This window comes from Euleptes europaea, chromosome 3 (assembly GCF_029931775.1).
Source record: "Euleptes europaea isolate rEulEur1 chromosome 3, rEulEur1.hap1, whole genome shotgun sequence".
Taxonomy (NCBI): Eukaryota; Metazoa; Chordata; class Lepidosauria; order Squamata; family Sphaerodactylidae; genus Euleptes; species Euleptes europaea.
Window position 1 is genome coordinate 41,918,116 of NC_079314.1, and position 6,161 is coordinate 41,924,276.

Consider the following 6,161-nt stretch of genomic DNA (forward strand, 5'->3'; position numbering starts at 1 on the left):
TATATAAGAGTTGAGTGTAGGTATGTGCCCATACATTATGGTGCATTTGTGCAGTCTCATATATGCCCACATATGTACATGAGCCTGTGTACCTATGTGCTTGCCTCAAGTGCATCCTATGCATCTGCTTGAGTTTCTGTTCACATGCGCTGGTGCTTGCCCATGTGTTCACATATGGGTTTGCACTTGAGCCAATGAGTTAGTGAAAGAGATTTTGGTGGTCACTTCAGTCAGGAAGAAAAATGGGATGATTCTTGAGCTCAGGTGCCCTAAGATTCCCATAATGGAGGTAGAAGCTCATTGGTAGTGTGTTGGCACATTCTCGGCCCTGGTTCAGTTGGCCTGCTTCAGCTACTGTAAGTGCCCTGCGCTCTCCAAGATGGTGTAAGATGCCGCCTGAGTCATGGTCTTGTTAAGTATAGAATTGAAAAGGATGTTGAGCAGAAATATCAAGAAGCCAAACTGAGTGCTAATTTTGCTTGTCAGTTCAACTCATTCCTACTCAGGGAATGAACACTATATATTTGAGACTCCTTTTATAGCATACTAACTGAATACTTGAAACAAAATCTTATGCACCTTTCCCCCCCAAGGATACCTTTGTGATGTAAATGCATTGGTTTATTGTAGCCACTCTTTTTAACCAAAATGATGCAGTTAAATTAACTGAAAATAAAAAGATGCATCTTCTGCCTTTTTTTAAAAAGTAGTGTGTAAAAATATTTACCCTGATTCATCTCTCTTGAAAACAGAATATATAATAACATGAGAACAGACTGATATGCTGCTGTAAAGAATAATAAACAAGTTTTAAACTGCACTTTGGTCTGATGCTTTTTTTTTTCTTCAATACTTCTATCCTGCTGCTTTATCCTACAGAATCTCCAGGAGTCATGGAAGTGAAAAAACAAGAAGCAGAACAGTAGCCCTAAAAATCCGTCCCAGGGCCGCAGAATAAAATTAGTCATCAGTTAGATTTGGTTTGGACTTATTTTATTGTTTAACACCCTAGACCCTAAAAGCCATCTGAACAATAATTACTTTGAATACTGCAGAACCGCTAAGAGAGGGGCTGAGTGCACCTGCTTTGAAAGTACAGTGAAAGCTTTGTTATCCAGCGCGGGACTATCCAGAATGCTCAGAAGGCAGCTCCTCTTCTCCCATCACATCCCTGCATCTTTGGGCATGTGCACACCCCACTCCTGCCTCTCCAGACCGCCAGCTTGATGCCTCCAGCCATTGCTGGGCTTTTGAGAGCTAGTACTGCCAGCTGATGTCATCCTCAGGTACCTCCTCATCCCGAGAGCCAGCATGGTGTAGTGGTTAAGAGCAGTGGCTTAGAGCGGTGGAGTCTGATTTGGAGAACCGGGTTTGATTCCCCACTCCTCCACATGAGCGGCGGAGGCTAATCTGGTGAACTGGATTTGTTTCCTCACTCCTACACATGAAGCCTGCTAGGTGACCTTGGGCTAGTCACTCTCAGCCCCACCTACCTCACAGGGTGTCTGTTGTGGGGTGGGAAGAAGGAAGGTGATTGTAAGCAGGTCTGATCCTTAAGTGGTAGAGAAAGTTGGTATATGAAAACCAACTCTTCATCATCCCTCAGCCTGCCTCAAGCTGTCTGGAGTCAGCTCTGCTGGAGGTCCTGAGAATCTGGCCCATTTGCTTGCCTGCTGTGTACCATAGGTCTGTGGCTTGGGTGGGAAGGGTCCTGCCAGGCATGGAGGCTGTGGCCATGGAGTTCCCAATGGGGTGGGGTTTGATTGCTATTGATTCCTCTGGGTAGGGGGCAGGGCAGAGCAACAAGCACAAGTATCCAGCACACTTGATGAACTGGCAATCCCCATGCCCTGTGAAATGCCAGATAACAAAGCTTTTACCATGTCCCATCACAATAGGCCCTCCCTCTTATGACCATCCACTATATTTCTGCCTTATGCTGCGCATATCTGCGGTATATTTGGGCTTCTCCAGCCTGTTGGCTGAAAATGCATAATGTTGGGGATGAAGAGCAAAAAATTTGTCACCAGGGACATAGTATAAGCTCCAGGTGCAATAGCAGAAGCAATTCATCACGCGGATAAATCCATCTTTGTAAGTATATAATTTCTGTAATTTTATAAACCCTGACTTGGAAAGTGATGTTTAGCTTTTATCTAGGAGGTGTTTAACCTGTTTTTACAGTTAGGCTTCAGAGAAAGGAGTACACTTGGCAGTTTATTCCACAACCCAAGTAACCGTGAATTGAAGGAAGTTGAGTGTGGTTGTGATGGTAGAAGCATTCACATTGTACGCAGACTATTTGTAACCTCGAAGAAACAGCACTTTCATTTAAATCAATATTTATAGATTATTCGTTCCATTTCTAGAATAAATTGTTTGAGAAATACAAAGTGATGGTATGAACATCATGTTATTTAAGGGTTCATTAAAAGGCAAATTGATCACAATTCCTTACTCATTCAAAAATCCTGTGATTTTAGTGACTAGCAGAGAGCCAGTGTGGGTGTAGGTTTAGTTGGGCAATGGATCTGGGACAGCCAAGTTTAAAATCCCCTTTAGGCCCTGAAGCTTACTTGGTAATTTTGGACCAGTCACTCGATTTCGGCCTAACCTTCAAGGATTTGTGAGGATAAAGGGAAGGAGAGGAGAACTATGTCTCCCACCACGAGCTCCTTGGAAAGAGGGAGGCATAACAATATAATCTTGTTTTTAGTATAGATAGATTTGGCATTAAAATTTTAGGATTGCCAGGCAAAGCGAAGCTCACTTAAGGTCTCCAGAGGAAAATTTCAGTGGGACTGTTGTTCCATCCACACCTCAAAGTTTTTCCCCAAAAAACTCATCATTTGATTCTTTTGCCAGGATTGTGTGTGAGGTTTATCCACTCCAATTTGGGGCCAGCAGACGTTTAAGGCCCGATTTGCACATGCAAGACAATGAGGTGGTAGAAGGGACCACAGGTAGAGGACCGTGTTGGGGCAGTCCAAAGGAGTAACCACCATGTTGGTCTGCAGAAGCAAATATAATAAGAGTCCAGCGGTATTATAGAGGCTTAACAAAATTTATTCCAGCATAAGCTTTTGTTACACATCCTTTATCAGATGTATGAAGTATTCATTCATTGGGCAAAAATGTGTAGATCATAGCCTTTTATACATTAAATGCTCATATATAATACATATAATCGTTGGCCTTCTAAATGTACCCTTTGATGCATCTGTAGAAGTGAGGCGTCACAAACGTTTACGCTGGAATAAATTAAAGTGCCACTGGACTCCAATTACAATTTGGAATAGCTCTCCTTAGTTAAGAGCTCCCCGCAGATAGAAAATAGGCGCAGCAAGCAAAGAGAAACCATTCTCCCTTCTGTGCTGACTTTCCACTTGCGCGGCTTTTTCTTCTTTTTATTTTACACAACTAGACTCTAATGGCTCTTTCCACTGGAGCTTCCAGTCTGTGTAAACCAGGCCTTAACGCAATTAAAACAAAAGTCCAGTGCCCCCCCCCCTTAAAGACTTATTCCAATATCATTTACTATAGTTCAATAACGTGTATTTCAACCGACTAACAAGGCAACCCTTATGTCATTGGTACGAGAGTCGCTTTGCAGGGACCCGCGTGCAGCTCACACGCCACGGCCGCCAGAGGGCTCTGCGCACACAGTTCCACTCTCTCCCCAAGAGTTCCACGCTTGTGGTCACAAGTAACACTTCCGGTCCTGGGCCGAACGCTCGAGGAATGACCCAATTGAAAGAATGATTAGAGATGGTAAAGAGAGTCCCCTGTGCAAGCATTACTGACCCATGGGGGTAGAAAAGGGCAAGAGTCCAGTAGCACCTTCAAGACTAACACAAATATTTTCTGGCAGGGTGTGAGCTTTCGTGAGCCACAGCTCACTTCTTCAGATACAGCTAGAATGTGAATCCATCTGTCTTTAAGTAGACGAGAGTGAAGTCAGACAAGCATTCGTATGTCAGTGTTAACAGTATGTCAATGTGAATAGCAGGCGTGATGGGATGAGGTGTGGTCTGCAGAAGAGTCTGTGATGTCCAGGGGAGAGATGGGCGTGGAGAAACCAGCATTGGTCATGAGCCATGAACGCAAGGCCTTTATTCAGCCCAGGTAAATGCATTGACTTTAGTTTGAATACCAACTGTAATTCAACAGTTTCTCTGACCCATGGTGGAATCATCGAAATTTGAAGATCGGTTGTTTCCTTTGCATTCCTTTTCCAATGGAAACCGGAAGTATAACGTTCCTTTCCTTTCCCCCCCTCCCTTCCTAAACCGGACGACGGAAATGGCGCGTATCCCAGGCAGGGGGGAGGGGGCTGCAGGCGCGCGCGCACTTGAGAGGCCATTGGGGGAGGCTTTCTTCTTCCCGTCGTGTCGTTTCTTGGATTGGACGAGAGCAGCGAGGGGCGTGGTCTGGAGGGAGAGGGGCGGGGCCGGGTTAGAATTTTGGCGGGCGAAGGGGGCGAGGGTGGCTGGCGAGCGAGCGAGCGGCCGGCCGAGTTAAAGGGCGGAGGTGCGGCGGAGGTGAGGAGGCCTCAGTTTCCCCTGCGGGGAAAGGGGTTGGTTTTCGGTGGGGAAGGGGGCGGTGAAGGGAGACCAGATCCCTCTATAGAAAGAAAACTTCGGAGGGCCGGGCAGTAGGGTTGCCAGTTCTGGGGTTGGGAAATCCCCGGAGATGGGGTGGCGCCTTCTGCAGCTGCCAGTTTCTCCGGCAGAACTGATTTCTAGAGGTCGCTGGTAATTTCCGGGAGATTTCCAGGCTCCACCTGGAAGTTGGCATTCCTCCTCCCATTGCCCCTTCTGAGACTACGGCCACTTATGCACGGGAGGTTTTGCCTTGGATTTGAGATCCACATTTCTCCCCCCCCCCCATCCGAATTCTCAAAACTCAAAAATAATCCCCTATGCAGAGTTTTGAGAATTCGGATTGGGGGGGGGGGGAAATGTGCATCTCAAATCCAAGGCAAAACCTCCCCTGCATAAGTGCCCTAAGTTCTTGCCAGCCGGTTCCAAGCGAAGCTCCTTGGGGTATGCCTGCAAATTCCATCATATTGCAATGTCTATAGGAAAAGTGGAGGGCAGCAGGAAAAGAGGAAGACCCAACAAGAGATGGATGGACTCAATAAAGGAAGCCACGGCCTTCAATTTGCAAGATCTGAGCAAGGCTGTCAAAGATAGGACATTTTGGAGGACTTCCATTCATAGGGTCGCCATGAGTCGGAAGCGACTTGACGGCACTTAACACACACACACACATTTAAAATTTAAATGAAGTGACCTTTTCCCCCCCAAAAAATGGCTCCCCTTTGCTTTCTTCCACTTATTTTGCCTATATGTGAAGGCTCCTAAAGAGCCTAAAAAGTAGTTATATAGCTGCTTTCCACATTGAATGTTTTCTACATGGGAGACACTTCTTAATGGAGGGGATCTGAGGAGGTTTGGAAGTGGGCTGGTTTTTTAAAAAGTCATCAGTCTGGTCAAATACTGGGCAGGCTGTTATGTATTCATTTAATACAACTGCATCAAAGAGATAGTATTTCAAAAGTATTGTAAAACAAATTCATTTCTAAATTGCTGTAATCATGTTTTATGGCAATCACATATAAATGAATGTGAACAATACACAAGGCACTGAAACTGTAAGAGTGGTCCAAATCATTACAGAGTTAGTTTTAATATTCAGTTATTCAGTTTAACCTAATAAAATGTGCTGCAGTTGCAAAAAATGCTATTATATACAAAGCCCTTCATGGCCTTGGCCCCTCTTATTTGCGGGACTACCTCTCAAGCTATGTTCTGCCACATTAACTTCACTCATGTAAGCAAGGGCTTCTGTAGGTGCCAACCTGCAAATGGGCAAAATCAACAACAGACCAACGTGTTTAAAGGGGACCTGTCCCCAATCATATTATAAACTGGGTAGGGGGGTTAAGAGCAAAGAGACATGCAGACCTGCTTTTGGTTCCCTGTTCAAACCCAAGCTCTATGGCTTGGGTGATATTTTCACTCTCAGTCAACTTTATGACAACTGTATAACATTCCACCCAAATTACTGTTTTTCCTTATTAAGTCTCATATTTGTTTTGTTCTTCTTTCTAGCAAACAGTCTTTTCTCCTGAGAAGTCTTAATTGGTGCTATGAGAA